This window comes from Varroa destructor, unplaced genomic scaffold (genome assembly GCF_002443255.2).
Source record: "Varroa destructor unplaced genomic scaffold, Vdes_3.0 BEIS01000001.1, whole genome shotgun sequence".
Classification (NCBI taxonomy): Eukaryota; Metazoa; Arthropoda; class Arachnida; order Mesostigmata; family Varroidae; genus Varroa; species Varroa destructor.
In genome coordinates this window covers 22,649,843-22,669,240 of record NW_019211454.1, presented here as the reverse complement: position 1 = coordinate 22,669,240, position 19,398 = coordinate 22,649,843, and the positions used below count along the sequence as shown (strand labels likewise).

General features: G+C 37.1%; 1 protein-coding gene across 3 annotated transcripts in view; it reads left to right on the top strand.

Annotated features, from left to right (window-relative positions):
• The first annotated feature begins 2,624 nt into the window (after positions 1-2,624).
• Positions 2,625-19,398, top strand: part of LOC111243533 (uncharacterized) — an 89,951-nt gene continuing 73,177 nt past the window's right edge. The window contains exon 1 of one of the 3 annotated variants that reach the window (XM_022789269.2): positions 2,625-3,671. The gene's annotated coding sequence lies outside the window, so the exon portion shown is untranslated. Of the gene's footprint in view, positions 3,672-8,486; positions 8,506-19,398 lie in introns of those variants that run through there. The other 2 variants (XM_022789262.2, XM_086977321.1) reach the window with 2 other exon arrangements.

Below are 19,398 nucleotides of genomic sequence, written 5' to 3'. Positions count from 1 at the left end.
GAATGTGACGTAAACATACGTGAAAGTAGCGAGGAAAACACTGAGGCAATGAACCAGGAAATTTAGGCAGACTGACCGCTCGCAGGTGGAATAAGGCCGAGGCAGAGCTCAAACTGAACAAGTCACAGCACTGTTGTATTAAAGAGCAGGGTGCATGCCAATCCAACGAGCTCAATGCGAAGCCGTACTTAATAATTGGGCCTATCGGCAACTTATCTGCAACTCATTTTAAAACAAAAGTTACCTATTCATCTTTACAAAACACATTTGATTTAAGCATTAAGGATCCAGAAGCATCGTTTGCTTGTTGATCCTGGCTCAAGCGCAATGCACACGTTGGTCAGTTTTTCAATCACAACTTTTTTTTTTTTTATTAAGCTCATTTTCAGCTAAATATATGACGCTTTCTGAAGCGATGGTGTCATTGGGCCCTTTTCTTTCGAAAACGTCAATGGAACGGCAGAAATAATCGATGGCGAGCTTTATTGTGGCTTTCATAAGAGCAGATTCTATAAAACAACGCCAAAAATCATTCATAACCTTTAAGGTATATAAGAAATGCTTGACAAGATTGACGCTGAACTATGCAATGCTGTATTTCAAAATTATGCGAATAGAATTGAGTTATGCTGCAGCTTCTTGGAGAAAATTTGACGTACATTATTTTTCATGTGTTCTGCGAATTAAACCCCTTACGCTAAGTTAACGTAACTGTATAAATACGCACAGGAAGTCACTCTTGTTTGCAATTCCAGCATTAAAAGGCAATCCACAAACTAGTATGGAACATCTATTCTTTCTAGTTTAAAAACTTAACGGTGTTACTTATTTGCTTATAGATTCGGCCATGCAGATGTAGTAAATTCTGCATTTTTTGACTATTACGTCTTTCCTAAATTGGTTTCAATTATTGAATTTGATCATCTACATTTCTTATATCACTTAAGTCACATAAAAATGATCTCTTGAACCAAGTCAAGGTGATAAGAAGAGATATATCAAGCAAGATAACAAACGCGCTCTTCATACAAAAAATACGGCTGCTATCTCTTTCAGCGGCATCAACATAATTCTAAAGTTGGCCGCTCTCTTTTATGCACAATAAACAAGTTGCTTGTTGCTTATATTGTACGCGTAGCCCTAAGCAACTCGCTGGCTGTGTGTGAGCAACAGCACAGGCACCGAATCAACGACGTTTCTTACCTTCTGAGAGGTTAAACTTTTTTGTGTAATGCGATATGAGTTCTACAGAAAGAATGTAGCCGCCGCACAGTTCTATGTTACGTTGTCAATAATAGTCCATCTGTTACGCTACGATGAATATAATGAAAAGCACGCACCTTAGCTCTAGGTACATTTCGGTCGATAACCCTCTACAAAATTAGTCAGGTTGTGTGGACAATAGATAGTTGACTATTTCGTATGCATTGTCGTGTTTTGAATAGGGAGAATACAATTCCTACCAGAAAACGCAGGAAGGCGAGGGTGAACGAGGCCTCATAATTCTTTGCCGGCTCTCTTCATGAAGATCAGAATTAGATATGTGCGCTGCTGAGCATTGGCCAAAAGAACGCGGCAAATGTCAGAGCACGTACTAAGCACCTAATAAGAATATCAAAAATGAAGCCTACAGCAAGCACACGTATTTGTCAAGATCTCTCATATCTCAGCACCAAAAACCCACATCTCACATTTACTATTTACCCAATTTGGTACATGGTTTTTTGTGTGAGAGTAGCTGAACCTATTCTAGCCTATATAGTCGCAATTTGGCAGACTGTGGATTTCAGTTAATAAAGGAAGTTTCGAGGCTTAATAAGGGTTTGTTTTTTTTCGTCATAATAGGTTTATGGTTTGTTTTATAGTCACATTTTTGCTACCTTTAGCGTAAGGCTAACTCGCCTGGGATACATCATTTAACGATTGCCAAGAAGTAACGTGAATTAATTATGTAATAGCATGCACCGAAGTATATTTACGTACGACTTATCCAGTTTGATAGGGGCCCTTTTATGGTTAGCACACTTTAGGCAAGTAACTTGTCTTTTAAGTTGTGAATAGTAGGGATTTTCCTCTTTAATGAGTAATAAACAAGAAATTACAAGCCCACATCAATTAGCCTACGAGCATTCTGCTGAATATGTTATTTTTGTTAAATATATCTTCTCGTAGCCTTATATATCCATTGTTATTTTTAATTTACAATTACATTCTCTAAGTTATATCTAATTCTGAGTTTCCAGGGGCACTGTATAAAGGCAAAGCGAACCAGCCAAATCCCATAAATATATAAATAATAAATAGGATCTAAATAAAAAAAATTAGCTTTTCATTACAACATTTAATCAGTATTTTTATTAGTACTTACTTAAATATTATAAGAGAATGCGTAAGTACCAACAATCAATCAATTAATAAACAAGTTTTTTCTGTTTATTGTTGGCCGTTGGTCTATGGCTAAGTGTTATTTTTTCTGAGGGGATCCATTGCCACTGGCCGTGTTGAGAGATGGCGCCACCCACTAGTTACATTAGAATGGTGCTCTACGATTTTTTGGTGGCGCGAAAAAGCAGACGACAGTACGACGTTGTTCCGTTCTTTCCCTACCCAGGGTTTGCTACCGCTTATCTCGGGCAGCAACAATAATAACAGGTACACATTTTAGGGAAGACTTCAAAAGAAAAGAGTTCATTTTGTCTATTTGTTTCCGTAAAGCGCGCTGTGCTGTGGTGCACCACAGCAGCAGCAGCAGCAGAATTTGCTAGCCAGCCAACCGACCGCAACAGGCGCTAACATAGGCGAAACATCTATTTCTACGTCTGGTCTCTTCTGCTGTAGTGTGTTGGTCTGTGACAGAAGGAAAGACATTTTTTTTCGTGCCTATGTGTCCGCCTGAGACGTCAGTGTTGCCTCTCACATTCGGTCTATTTTATTCTAGCGGTGCATCCGTATTGTACCAATAAATAGTAACGACTAGAGGTAAAAGGATAGTTTAAGTAACGAGCGTAATGAACAGCAATAAGATTTCGTAATGTGAACTCACCATAAGTTACTCTAGACGATTGTTGCTGATAACAGTAAGTGCATGAGCGGTTAGTAGTAGCGGTGTTCACTCAGTCATTGCAATCGACGTCAGTATCCGACGTAAAACTCAAAAAATTTTGTCGCTTACCTGGTCAGTCAATCATTGAGCCGGCAACTTCTGCCGCACCGTGCAAGCGATAGGGCGAACGCGAAGAGTTCAGGGGTAGCTGACTGCCGTGTCATTTTTATAGTGCATACTCTTGCAAAAAGTACTGCTACCGTCACCAGTGAGTCGTATTGGGTTGAGAAAGATGAATTCATAGTGAATGGATTAGAGTTATTCCTATAGGAAGAGAAATATAAGTGACGGAATGTGCGATTAACGCCATTCAGTATTATGTGAAGTAAAACTCGGAGACATTTTCAGCGAAGGATGCGCTATTGTGTCGTGCTTCTGTGGACCTACTTAAGTGAATGTGGCGTATATGCTAGACAATATAGTAGAATAACAAAGGCGTAAGGGAATTGTGTACTGTCAGTGAATGTTAAAGAACATACTTGTCTACGGAATTTGACAATTGACCAAGAATAGATTGTGCTTAGTTGTTGGTGTGAGGTGACAGTGTTGCGTGGTAACTCGAAGTTATGTAAGTACATAGCTGTGTGTTATAGTCAATGGATTATACTGCTTCGTCGTGCAGCTGGTTTCGATTTGTCCATATGTAACTGACCATATGTAATGGAAATATGCACTAGTTTATTTTTGCCTTGTTAATATGCGCAATTTTAATATTAAGTTTGTACGAACGTTCTAAATTTCTAATGGTTAAAACTTTACTACACCCTTCTTGCCTGCTTTGCATTGAGTGCTCGACAAATAGATCTCGTCATTTAAGAAAGTTGGGCATCATGAGATCGTTATATATATATATATATATAGTTTGAAAAGACAACACTTCTACATAGTTAATTCTCTAGACTACGTTTTTTGCATTAGGCACAGATCAAGATTTAAATATATATATGATTGGAATATTAATACATCACATAACATGAAAATGAATTACAGTTAGCTCTTCGTAGTTAGAAGCACTTTTCGAGTCTAGTTATATATGCAATAGATTTTTGTCAGTTATTAACGTTTAGCTTTATGGGAGCATAATAAAATTATAATGGAAACGCTCATTCATGTGTATCATGCATATACACCACCGCTAGGTATCTTCATTATAAGAACAATGAATAGTTCTATATAAGGAAGGAAGTTTTCTTCCAAAGAAATCCGGCGACTCGAACATATTTCCAGCTGTCACACGCGTTTCCTTTCTAACCACTTTGTACTTGTGTGTGTATATATTCACCAGCATAGAGTTTTCTTTTCGTTCTCTTGGGCAACAAGCAATCCTGCCTCAATTTTGCGTGTGTCAATAGAAAAACAAAAAGTGTTTAATGTTTTTTTATTTATCTGTCAAATAGACACTCATTCCCTCAAATGTGACGATGTCGATATTTTATTTCGAAGGTAGGTATAGAAGGTAAAGGGGTAGGGGCGATCGAACAAGATAAAGAACAATCGAAGGATGGGATTGTGCTAAATTTCACTATGGCACGCATTTCACAGTTCATGCTCGATGTCAACAGCTACCGTAGGTAGCGTTAATACTGTGGCAGAAAACAGCGAAATAGTCCTGCACAGCTTTAGTAGGCAAACCACCGGTGGAGGAGGCATAAAAATGCATTCAGAACAGACAAGTTGTTGTTGACAAATGCGACATTCGGAGAACTATAGCTGTTTCTGCCGTTAGACTTGCCTGGCGTTCACCACCTATTGTTACAACCGATGTTCTCTGCTATAGCAGTGTAAGAAATAGTTCTATGTTCACAGTGGCAATATACAATAACTATAGGAATTGTGATGAAAATATGTTGAATTATTGTTGCTGAACTTATATTTAATTTTAATTTGACCCGTAGTTTTTTGCTATGGCGCTTCCACAACATACTTTTGACTGTAGTACTATATATTCTGTCAGATACCCATTTCAAAAGCTGCCCCATACATTAAAATGGTAGCTACTTTTTTAGATTAAAAATAAACTAGATCACGAATAGCATAATAATAATAATAATAATATAATTCACTGGGCTTTCAAATATTTGATCGCACTAGGAGGCCGACATATTTTTAACATGTTAGGTAAGTCCTATTTATGATACCTGTATATCCAAAAAATAATATAAATATATGCGATAAGGGCTTAAATTTCAAACATCCATGGAAACGTTTTAATAAATCTGCCCATTTTTGTACTTGGCCTGTCTAAGTCTTTCCTCATTCCTTCTCTAAGCTTCTATAAAGTGAAGTCAACGAAGAATGGGTGCCAATGTTATAAACTAAAATGAAAGCCGTGTACCCCTCTGAGCAAAAACGCGCTGACGATCAGCTTTATTTATTATGATTATTACGAAAATAATTTTAGCACTATTAATAATAATAATTGGGGTTAATCTTACCTTTTTATTTTATGCTTATGGTCATAGAAATGAAAAACAAGAATATGTAATGAAAATATGTACGTTTTATTACAAGTTAACTTGTTGAAAATGTACATTTTAATTAATATGAGCCTGATTCGAGGCTTTAAGGAGGATTTAAACAGAACTGACAGACAAGGCAGAATACATTTTCATCGTTTATTGAAGGAGAATCAGCAATCGTTTAATCTCTTTATGCGGGACGGATTCCATTAAGAAAAAAAATCTTTGCTCTCTGCACGAAATCGATGGCGTGTGCAGTATACGTGCATTGTCAAAAAATCCGAAAAATATTTTCGCAAATCAAATCGGAAGAATTTTTAGATTTAGATACAAGTAATCAAAGTTTCTCGCAAAGCTGTTTATATAATCCTAGATTGTTGATCTCGCAATTAGCGACCGTTTTCCAAAAGAAAGTATCATTTTTTATTTACGTCATCCAGATGAACTCTAGCAGCTAGTATTTTTCAAATTTTTTGAGCCTTTTCGCACTTTTTGTACTTTTCCGTTGCCTTGAGTCTTAGCGTTTTTGGCGTGCTACCAGCCTGAAATCTAAATCTGCCACATTTGTTTTATGTAGCTCATTAAAGCTTTTTCCAATAGTTCTACACTAATTTGCTTAATACAATGTTACCATTGAAAAGTCATTTGCGGATTAGAAGAAGAATATTTCGAAGATGGTACGTGTGAACGATTTGGATCCCGAATTGAAACTGTGATCGACGTAAACGAAAGTTACATTGCATAAATATGACCGTCAAAAACGACACATTTACCACATAGATAAGGAAATATATTATTTAATATTTGAAATATTATGAGTGTTCCTTGATCACTTGGTTCCTTGGTCAATGTATTAGTTTTCATAGGAGCCTGAGTGGAAGTGTTCGTATTGCTGAAGATAATTATTCTATGTCTGCGAGTGTACGCGTATATAAGGACATAGACAGATTGTGGGAAGGTACCAGCATGGCCTTCAAAAAATTTGTGGTCGACTATTTGTAAAGGCTTCAACATTTCTACTATAAGCTGAGACCATAAGTTAAAACGAGTATTGTGTATGTAAATGTTAGTTAAATGGCGACTTGAATATCAAATGTTACTCTGTAATTACAACATCGTTCTATATTCACTATAAATATTAGCTGTTCTGCATTACTGGATCTCCTATTTTATACCAGAGCTACTGAAGTAACAAGAAGAAATTTTCTTCTCTCGCGAGGCCGAACTAACCATGATAACTTTATGGGGATAGTGAACTAGGAGTGCGTAAAACCGTTCCCATCCTGATCAACAATCTTATATCTGTTTACTTAATGTTTAAACAAGGTGGTGTGCTATTTGACAAGGTTTAGTAAATAAATTTGATTGAGTTAGGTAAATTCGTATTGTAATAGAAATAGACACACTTTGAATATATTGAGATGCGATGCGTATGCAATTTTTAGCTGTATTTCGAGCTTAACGAAAAGATCGAGAAGTGGTTCATTTATTTGTGTTGTTCGCCTCAAGTTTGTTTGCCTTAATCAGACAAAAAAAAAAGGCAGTTTCGGTCAATCTGAGAGATCAAAATTTCAATTAGGTACAAACTAATCAGAATGTTTTCCATATTATGAACTATGTTGCAAGTTTATTTTATATCTCTGACAATTGTTATAAACGCTGTGATATCGCATATTCTCGAGTCCCTTTAATTTTTTATACTTTGGGGTGATTCTAGAATATTTTATTGAGCTCGTTTGCTCGATTCCTGGCTGAGACTGAAGTGCTTCTATCGAATGTTTTGAGCTACAGTCTAAGCTCATCGTGCAGTTATGTTTGATTTACTGGGGACCCATTCTCTACTCGTAGTATATATTCAGAATTTATTCCCACCGTGTAATGGACATTTTCCGTTGCAAACCTGTGAGCGTTGAGAATTTTCCGCCTTAGCAACAAAATAAGGATAAGTGCAATAAAATGAAATTAACTATCAAACTGTACGATGCTTCTATAAAGTTAGGAGAACTTTTTATATAATGTTTCCGCTAGATCATAGGCTTGTGTATATATGAACGCGCATTGCACAAGATCGTAAGTAATCCTGGTGCTCGACTTCTTAGTGTATAAACCAATAGAGCGAACTAAACTAGTGGTTAATTCTTATGCTGGATGATCGATCAACAATTTTAAAACGTATATTTTTTTCAATAGGAATCGTATGCGTTGCAGGTGACAAGAGATGACGGCTGAAAGCAGTATAGTACGACGCTAAAAGACATCATACCCTTCGTAATTTATAAGAAGCTAATTGCTTGTGAATATGGCTACTACGACTGACTGATTTTTAGCCATTACGTTTGTGTACTAAGTGACCGCGAATCTGAACCGTGAGATATTACCAGGCGGTCTACCAAAGGGGAGAAGGGGGCCTACTTCAGTTCCCTCTAAGGCCCTGAAGGGTAGACTTACATTGCCAAGTATTAGCACTATGTCCCATGTATCTTTCGGCTATTTGCTCGTTGGCTATGCAGTTCGTACGATTGGTTTAACTAGGTCTAGTTTTTTTCCAACACGCCTATTAAACGGCGCAATAATAGCATGCAAGAGTAGCCATCTACTAACGCCGAAATGTGAACCAGGGGTGGCCATATCCAAATGGTTACCATGGCAACGCACTCAAAGAGATGCGCACTAACTGCTTTGCCCATGCCGCCGTTGACCCAACCGTCCATCTATTCAAATTTGGTTGGGGCTATGAGAAGTAACCGCCTTGTACCTGCCTCCGTTCATCTGGATTGCATACATTATACTCTTGTTGGAACCTAGTGAACGCCTTTGCGTTTGCGTTGTCGCTACTGATATTACATTGTGAGCTTTGTAGACTTCAATGTTTAACCTGAGAAATTCGTTAGAAGTCCTCTTATGGCGCTGTTGTCGGCTGTCCGCTGCTTTACTGGTTCAAAGGTGTGTATGTGTTGCGTGGTTCTGTGGCGGAGGCGTATGCAGTACAGCCTAGTAACAGAGAAGCTGCAGTTCGAATCCTCGTGTTGACAGCCGTTATTTTCAGGTTATATATATTTATTTCTAATATATATTCACACAACTACAGGAATTGAATATACAAATGGACAACCTCACCCCTACGGTATAAAAGGCTTAAAGCTCCGCAGGGTAACCATTCTGTCCGAGAACATGATGTAAGCTGTGTGTAGGCTGATAACGTCTTCCAGCGTTAGCAACCAAGACAGTGCTTGAACACAATTTTTATGTACACACGCTATCAATAATAATAATGCACATTCTAGACGGCAGAGCGATTTATAATAATTTATATTTATCAAGACATATACTGCTCATTTACTCACTAATACAGGTTTTCCGGTTAACATTTTGGTATCTATTTTTACTTGGAAAATTATGAATGGAAAGCATTCAGGCGAATAAACTAGAAAAAGCTTCCAGTTGTTAGCTTTAAATCAGTTGCAGATTATTTTAAACGGCAACTGTGATTGAATAAGCAAACAAACAATAATCGTCGAACTAAATTGAAGGGTAGATGTAGACAAAGGTAGCTTATAAAGATACGTACAAAATATTTTAGGTATTGAAAATTAAACTCAAACTCTAATAAATTTATTTATACAATGAACTCCATATAGTATGTGACTGCCGACCTACGTTTACATAAAACTTAGTATATAACTTGAGTTTGTAATATAATAACAATATAATGTAACCTATAGTTTGTTATATGTGACACTCTTCTGCAGTGGTTAAATGATATATACCACTAATTAATTTGTATTCCAATGAGAATACTAACAGGAGTCGAAATTAAATATATAAAACATCGAGCTGCAGTTGGAATTATATATATATATATATATATATATATATATATATGCATATTCTCGATTAAGGCGCACGTTCCGACGCTTAGAGATGGCAAATGATCTTAGAAAGGATTATTATTTTTCAAATTAAATTCCATGCTTCAAGCATTCTTAGCTGAGCTTGATTAAACGAATCAATTTGATCCGACAAAGTTATACGACGACATTTTCTATCGTATAGTATTAGAAGAAGGCTCAGAATTACAATGACTGCGTTATACTTGTTTCAAAGCATTTGACGTTGGCCTCCGTATGTGCGAACTTTGATGATATAAGCAGCTCAGGGTGTTAAGGATTTAACAGATGTTTCGTTTACGACGGTTTAGGGGAATGCACATTGGCAGATTAGCACGGGCCTTTTAACAAATTGAGGAATTGTTCACTCTCAGAACGCTTCAGGTTGTGGTGTCTCAACTATAGATATGTCTATCTAAGATGAAAAGTGCGTGAACGTACTTTTCAAAAACGCATTTCGATATATTCCATATTATATTTTTTGTAGTACATCGTTGCCATAGTAAAAATTATCTACAACAGGAACTACTGACTTTGTAATTATAGGTTTGCGGACTTCTACGGATAGTGTATAAGTGACAGGCTGGTTAAACTTGGTGCTTCAGATCTATTATCAGACCAGAAAAGATTTATCGATTTGGATTATTTCGTAATATTGTCAGAGTTTCGTGCAATAAAAGACATTTCATTGATTTGTTTTACGTTAGATGTGTAAACTCTATAACGTGCATAATGGATGTACTTATACGATATTTTAACTATACGATATTTTAGCTCCACTTCTATTGAAAATTCACGTGAGCACGTAATTACTACAAACGCCTTTTCTGACCATTACAAAAGACAAGCTAAAAAGTACCGAAAACCTTACAGTCAATTCCTAGCCTACATTCTGGCTCGTTGTTGTCATTATTCCAATGCACTTTGACTCTTCTCTGTGCGAGAAGCTTTAGTTTGTTGTGTCCATTTCATCGAATAGACCCAAATTTAGGACAACGAAATGTCGGACGCTAATTGTACTAACCAACAAAATCTTGATATTAGTCAATAGTGAGTGGCAAAGTGTTTGCTCCTTGAGCTCTGCAGATGGATAGATTAAGCCAGCTTGCTTTTGATAATGGAAAAAACATTCCTCTGTCGAATTTGAACAAACTCTGTACGGCTATCAACATAGGCACGATAAACCCATTTTCATTGCCAGTGGCGCTCTTCTAATAACATCGTAATTTTCTCTTTTAAGAATACTATGATAACGTTTGAGATTGAGTTTCTTTGTTTCGCTCGTCGATTTGCGTTTTTGTATCCAGCTCCACATAGCAAGTGAAAAGTATGTTCTGCATAGTAATCACGGGTGTTGTATTGTTCCTAATCCTTAACACTTACTGAAAACACCTTCATTATTATTATTATTATCCATAGTACAACGAGAACTTTTTCATAAGAAAGCCAGCTATAAATTATGATTAAACATATAAGTCACACGTAGGCCCCTGGTCCACTCGTCCGCTCACAAATTTTTGCTGATATTTGGCTAAATATTATGCAGTAATTTTTCGGATTGTCTAGAGGATCCTAATACGCGTGTGTATATTTTGGAGATAATAAACCTAAACTAGTTAAATGAAACTGAATGGAAATCTTTTAGTTATTACACGAATGCAGTACATGAGCTTGAGGCTTTTTTGTGGGCATAATAGGCTATATTAAGGATAATCAAATATAATTAATAATAATAAAATAGAGCACACTTTGTTTTCGTATGACCTCGTTCTGATCATTTGCTATCTAAGGGTTCAGACCACACGATATTTTTGTATTTAATGGCGAATTAATTAATATTAGGACACCTGTAGGTTCGTGTCGCGTTTCAGCTGTGATTAATCTGTGCAACGGAGCTCTTCTTTACGTATTGCGTTACGAAACTATACACTTGGTATAGTTTCATAAAATATTTCCTCTCAATTTTTCTAAGACTAATAGCATGGTGTGCATAAAAGTCAAGATAGCTTTGGTTAGAGTTGAGCATCATTTCGCGTTGACATTTTTCAACATCTGTAACGGGCCATTCATAACTGAGATTGTTTCCGGTTTCCGTGGTAGATATTCAACTACAATGCCAGATCACACAGTTAATCCATGCACATCAAAACTGTGTAGGTTAGTAGCATGTATATGTATATATATTTTCTTATTTGCTCCAAATAAAAATACCTGGTTCGATTAGCCTCGTATGTAGTTCTTAAAAAAATTATACAGCACATCGTTTACGCAATTTATAAATCTAATGAGTTTTTTTAGTGCTGTAACGCATGTTTTAAAATGAGCGTAATGTAAGTGGCTAACATTTTGTGTATCCAAAAACAAATTATCTTTCAGGATTGTTGTTTGATAATTTTTTTCTCTTATTTATTCATTAAAGGGCATTTATTAGAATATGTCTTCTGTTTGTACGATTTGCGTCTTTATCTAACGTCTCAGTAATCGCTCATAACACCTACTGCTTCTCAATTCAAAGCCCTGCGTATTATCTAGAGTAATTTCGTCCGCGTGTAGAAAATAAATGCTTTACATACGATGAAGTGCTTCTTCTAAACTGATGCGATCCTCTAGTTTGTTAGTTGTGAAGAAGATAGGTTACTTGATTCTTGTACAGGAATAAGCCATAAGTTGTACGTGGCCATAAGAGACTGCTCGATTAGATTGTAGCGTTTCGTGTAACCTTGCTATTACGAATTTGTAGAGAAGCGTAGATACATAAAGTCCATCTTTACATCGATCAAGAAAATGCAGCGTTTCATTTAACTTTAAGTAACAAATTTATCATATATTCGGCATTATCGTCCGCGGATCTCTCCAATCTCTATATTGATCGAAGCAAACTAACCTTTTCTTTCTCGCGATACATTTTCAGGTCTGATATTCCAGGACACGTTTAGTCCAGTTTTAGAGCCGTTTTCACTGTAAAATCTACGTTTTTTTTTTTTTTAATAGTTTGATTTGTTAGTGGCCGAAAAATCGGCAGAATATGAATTTCGTATTGGAGCTGGTGCAAAACGGCTTTGATAATCTTTTCCATGTGCGGCGTGATATTATTGTGGGGGGAAATTATTTTACGTTGTCTATTAAACGCAAATCATTGTCATTTTGGAATAGAGCTCTAGCTCAACTCTGATCTTAAGCGCATCCCCGGGAAGTCCTTGTTCCTTTTTCTGCTTTATATCGATATTGAAGACATCACTTCTCGTTACCGGTGACAATTCCATGCAGAACAACCTTGAATCACGTCGTTAATATGATGCAGAAATGTGATGTTACCTACGAACGACCGAGCTTTTGCAAGTACGTCACGGGTACATATTATGGGAACACCTCTTTTTAGCAGAACTGAAAAATCCGATTAAAATGAATCTGCGTTCCTGAAACACCATGGGATGACACCGCTCATCGTCAAACAGATACGTACACTTTTTAGACGACAGACCGCTATTTGTAGAGAATCTAAAACGCAGATTTAAGCTTCTCACTGCCCCACTCCTTTGGAGTTTATTAGTTGGAAGAGGAAGATGGCGCAAATTGATCACGACTTTTATAATGCGAGAACGATGACCGATGGTGTTTGGAGAAGTGCGAACAAGACTAACGGACGTATTATTACATCTTACAAGTTACATGGGTTTCATCACACTGTGGTACACTAGGCTTCTATTTGCTAGTCGCTACGTGCGTCTGTTGGTGACATAATGGAATATGCTTTGAGCAATGCGCGGTGTTATGCATTGTAGTGTTTTTGCTGAGCAGTATCTCTGACCGGACGAATCGGCAACGGCATTTTTGTCAATATAAAAACAAGCAGCAGTACAGACTTAAAAGGGGACAAAAGCATCACGAAATGGCGCTTAAATGTTGAAATCTAATTATTTAAGTGCTTCTTGTAGATTTACCCTCTATAAAATTAAGCTGTAATGAAAGTAATTTTGCTGTCAGAATGGCTACAAAAAATCATATTTCCGACACTATAATTAGGAACGGAATCTTTGCGCAAACCAAGAGCCAATTTTTAGGGTTTCCTGTCACACTCGCCAAAAATGCCAAGTCTGTCTTATACCAATTGTAAGCCGCGCGTTTTTATCCGAATTTAAATTGTAAGTGATGTCAGTTATTTTAATTACAACGTCAGTAAGGTTACATTCTTCGTAATTAGTAAGTTTTCGAAAAATAAGATGAAAATGCTTTTTTGACCTAGGTCTAAATAAGATTACTGTGTCATGTGATTTTGTTTACCTTTGGTTTTATGGATAGAGTTGTTATCTGGCGCTACCTGGGTACTTTTAGGATGTATTCTAATTGGAAATATAGGTTTGACGTAGAATTTTTTAAATTAACAGTAATCTCAGAAGCTATTAGGCATCGTATACACCTAAAGATTTGAACAGTGGGGTTAGTTGTTGTCATGGCGATATATTCGCCATTCAAAATGCGTACTACAACATTCCACTAATTATTTTTGGTTAATATTGCTAAAGACAAATAATGATGTAGCTTTCAAATTAGCTGGTATTTGAAACGGCGATTTACAACTACAAATTTATTAGTATTAGAATGGCTTAATGCATAACATAAAAAGAGAAACGGGTTAGTTGAGGCGGGATAATTGCAACAAGATAAGTGCTGATGTGTACTTAGCCAAGTTAATTACGTCGTATTAAGCGTAATATTAATGAATCAGATTAGATAAATGAATTAATGGCGAAAGAGACACGAAGCGAGACAGAGGGTCTATCTAGTTGATCTAGCCTAGTCTATTTATATCTACTATCTTTTCTTATCCTGCATTTTATCTGTCATCATCCGCCGTCCCCATCCTAACCCATACATACCTACTATCCACTTCTAATAACTACTAAAAAAATCTAGGATAGAGTGTTTATCCGTCCTCTTAGCGTCGATGGAGCGCCTGGGAATAGCTGGTTCTATTGTGGACCTGATCCGACACATGCTTACTTTCCTGCACGGGCCATTTCTTCCTACACCTAGTGCGCTATGCAGCTTTTCTTGATCCGATATCAGCTAGCATAAGACAACAAGGTTGGTTAGTGTCAAGCGGCGGCCGTAAAGCTGATTTTGTAAGGCTATTATGCTGCATAGACAGCTGTGCCCACCTCTATCGAAGTTGAACACTTGCCAGGAAACTGTGCAGTAAGGAACAATGTAATGCATTCGTGCTTCGTTCTAAGTTGTGCTAAAAGATGTTACGTCTAGTACTCTGTCTGGCCAACAATGCAAGACGGCATTGCGTACCGTTGACAAATTATGGATCGACCAGACCGTCGTGCTGTTGCTGAACACGATGAGAAAATTCATATATTCGATACCTCACAAAGCTAAGGGTTGCATTAGATCCGACACTCGTACTACTGCTGATCCAGGCTGATGATTATCTGGCGAGCACAACAGAAACCCAACGCTCAAGCAGTTGGGATTCATTAGAAATGAGTCTAATGGGATGGTGAGATTAACTGGGTTTGGCATCATTGAGAAATTAAACTAGGGCCATGTGTCGCACCAGAGGTTAATTTTATTATCTACAAATTGAGTAAAAGTTTTTTTGATTGGCTATTTTGAAGTTCAGTTCAATTGCTGTCTCATGCAGAAGTATGTGGTGAGGGATTATTTTCAAGCCACTAAGTTAGTGGTGTCACAGTTCCAGCAGGTGTCACTAGACAAGGGTATTAGAATGCGTTTTCAGCAGAAAGTGGTAATAGTATGACAGAGTTTATGCGGCTAGGTCCGACGAACACAGTAAAAGGAAGTCTCTAAAGGTGTCTGTAAATTATCGAGCATTGGTTTCTGATAGTTTAGATGAAACCCGTAGCATGACTGCGGGATAGCATAGAAACAAGTTCCAATGGAGATACAGAATACATAAAGCACGGCAACTACAATGAAATAATTACTGCCGTTCGAGCAAGTGAATCAGGAAAATGGGATTAACCCAACAGGATAACGCAACCAGTACTGTGGGACCTTAAGAGATTTGGAAACAGATGTCGGTCTACACGTTTTATTTAGCTACAGGGTACACGTTTTTCAGATCGGATGCGTTCATATTGGAATGACAGGCTGATTGAATAACTGCCAAGCGGTAACGGGGCGAGTCGAATTTGAATTGTTGGTAATACGGCTAACCTAGCGGAAATAATACTGGGTGGTCGAAAAAGTATTGACTGTTTAAAAAATTGAGGTAAGCTATTTGGATAGTTTACTAATAGTAATATTACTAAACTTGATTTACGAGATTTTAATTAGTGATCTTCGTCCACTTGTCTGGCAACCATAGTTTCGTCATCGTAGAGCTTCTGTAATTTGTAGACGAAAAATTGGACTCTTGCATCTCCCTATTAAAACTCCATTAAGAGAGTTCAGTAGAGATCGATGACAGTCTGATAGCGCAAGATCCGGGCTGTGCGGCGAATGCATTAAAATTCTCCAATCAAATTTTTTCAGTTCTTACCAAGTAATTAAAGACGTATGTGGTCCGGCTTTGTCATGCTAAAAGACGACGCTTATTCTGTTTACTAGATCTGGTAGATTTTTTTCAATTGTTTGTTAAAATCTTAGTAATCTTATCAAGAGAAATTCGAATCGATCGTTTTGGTAGGCGGCAGCATGTCAGGACACATGTTTCCTTTTTATTTTAGCATCATTTTCTTTGTCATTAGTGATTTATTTCTTTAAGTGGTTTATAACTGGGTGGTAAGTGTTAGTTCCTATACGAACGCATTGTTAGATGGTCTTGTTCATCTTCGCAATAATTTCATCGACTCTTTTTCTAAATAGCCTACCAGTGCGAGAAGCATCTTCTACATCAAAATTATCAGAACGAAAATTACCAGCGACACAGTAATTTTTGGTCGGTTTTCCTGATAACACATTTTGACCATAAACAGCAAAAATGCAAGCAAGCCAGTCGTAATAAACTTCTGAACTATAACGGACTTGTACTGAAATTTCATTCATCCTCGAAGCGCTCTATCGTTAGTATGAGTACAGACATTACACATCAGATTGCGGTACATCTATTGCTAAATCTCAGCTGTCGAATGACACTAGCGTCAACTTGATTCATATTATCTCAGACATGACTTGAATCTAACTAGAAGAACGGTCAAGCAACCCAATGGTGCGCAGGAAGAGTAATCCAGTTGCACTTATCAGGTCGCTATTGTTGTCGCCAGACTGGCTGATATATTAACGATTCAAATTTGGTAAATCAGCAGCAAAACTCAACCCGCTACGAATCCTTCCGTCCCGTTTTGGCTTAATTTACATCGAATAACATCTATTTCACGGTTGATAAAGGTACTTTTAAAACTTTGCGGCCTTTTTTTGTTTGCCTGCCTAGGTCAAGTAAATTCCTTTAAATAGTCGGATGAGGCTGTTTCATTTTAGGAGAAGTTAGGATTGTTGGCCGATTATATAAACACTTCTTTCTCCAGGAACAATTATTTTTCCTTATAGAGCGTAATGTCACCCTTTTGGAAAATTTCTCCACAACCGTTGAGGATATACGCAGCGTTTATATCGCAAGGCTAATTTCGCTGAATTCTAAACAACAGGCGCAGAATTGCGAAATTTTGATCTTTTATTTTTTACGGCTTGGTCATAAGATGCCGAAATAGTTCATAACTTATGAATTATCGGCCAGCTCAATCGATTTTTTCAAGCGTATGAACACATTTCTTCGAGAAGCAGTTACTTTTCCCGTGACGGAGGGGGAGGAGGGGGGGGGGATAATGGTAATTTGTAATTTGTCTACACTTGGGTCTAATATGTGGAAGAGAGTAAGCGGCTTAAAAGTCACTAAAAGACTAACTAAGTTGGGAGGATAGATCGACTGCAACTGGGTAATGGAATTATGGGGAACCTGTAACGAGACGTTGGTGGCCTGTAATGAAGCAACAGTCTGTTTAGCTACATGTAACGTGAATCAATATTAAAACAGGTTTAGAAAATAATTCCAAAAAAGTAACGAATATGGTGTAGCAGTGTATTGGCAACGAAATCACTGTTAGTGTATGCCCTAATTTACGTTAAACTAAGTATAATAATAACAGACTAAATCAGTTAGCTTATCACGCAGGCAAGGGTCGAAGTCCGTAAGGCCGTATAGCGTTATTTTTTCTTATTGAACCTCCTCTAAAACAAACCTTATACACATATAATGTACATTAAACTAAAGATAATGTAATTCGTAAACAAACAGAATAACTGCTGCAACTCTAACTGCTAATACAACGTACGAGGAAAAATAAGTTTTCTTTAGCGTTCGCCGTAACGCATTGGCTAAGAAAACTGCATGACCAGTACGATAAAATCATTTCAATTTTCATTGTTTATTAGGCGTGCGTTCGGTCAGGAAGGCTCTGTTAAGGTTTTTTCGTCAGTTTATAAAGCGTTCTCTGTGTGGCTTTGATCGTTTTTGATGAACGCACAGTTTGCTGATCATATTATTGATACTGAGCAAAGCTACGAAAACGTTTAAGTGGCAGCACACAATACGTAATGCGGCAGTGTCAATGTGGATCAGCGCCACCGTTTCTCATTGACCACGTTGGCGTGGTATATATATATATATATACATATATATATATATATATATATATATATATATATATATATATATATATATTTGTTCAATGTGATTCTCTCTTCCCCTCGTACCCATACAAATTCTAACATGTTAGGCAATCATCATTAACTTAGCTCGGGCCTGCTATGGACCTGTAGACCGACACTTTTCGCAATTAACGAACGATGAAGTCTTATCTGCTGCTACTGCGGCTTGATTTGGCTTCTTGTTGTACGTGGTTTATTAGCTTACGTTACGAAGGGCCCCCACGACAAAGGCCGACAGAGCCAGCGTTCTGGATTGGCAGAGGCTGTTTTATTGCGATAGAAATAGTGGAGTGCTTGTTGCAGCTGGAGTCCATATGATGACTATGAATGTCGTATGACAGCACAGGAAACAGAGCTGGTTGAATTAAGTGAATCCAGCTAATTAATCAACATAACGAAATATCCGTATAGAATTAAAATAAATCCGTAGCGGTACACAGTATCGGCATGGCATTCCTCCAGATTTAGTATTCTAATCATCACATAGCAAATGTTTAACGAACTTCCGAAGTTATTGTCATTGATTGTTTCAACTCAAGTCCATATGTAAGTTTTTGTACAATTTGTACGTCCATCCAGGCTTTAAATCCACCGCTCTGAGTGTCATAACAGTAGCTATACGAGTTATCTTAAATAGCAAGCGTCATTCAAAAAGACTTTAGGTATTAAGATAGTCTTTTACTTAGCTTATCTTTTATAGAGAAAGCTATGAACATGTGTTTCGCGTCTATATTCTTTCTAATACAATATTGTTTGCTTACGCGTAACTGCGATAATCTGACCGTCTTCATAGTCTTCTGTTCTCATTGTATCAGAAAGTTCATCTCGAAATACTATTTTTTTGTTTCCAATAAAGAATTCCAGCTATAAGTTGTTTTCCTATGTAGCGAAATTTTATTTGCAATCGATCAAAAAACAATTTTCGAGTAGGCTATGTTTGCGTCATTTTATTGGAAGGCTTCTTTAGACCTTTGTTATGATCAATGAAAATGTCTAGGTCAAGAGATTTTCCAGGGTTTCTAGAACAACCAATAAAATTCCTCGTCATACATTCGCCTGTCGGCAAACTATCTTTAAATATATGTATAATATTAAAGTTGCATTCGGCAGGGTATATTGTTTAGCTATCATGCCATTATACAAGCTTGTCAGTGAGTGGCAGGGCACGACATAGATTAGAGAAAACGCTTTGACGTGCCATTCGTATGCGAGTCCAATAATGACTTGGACTTTATTTAACAATACAACATATGCACGCAGATACGTGCATCGT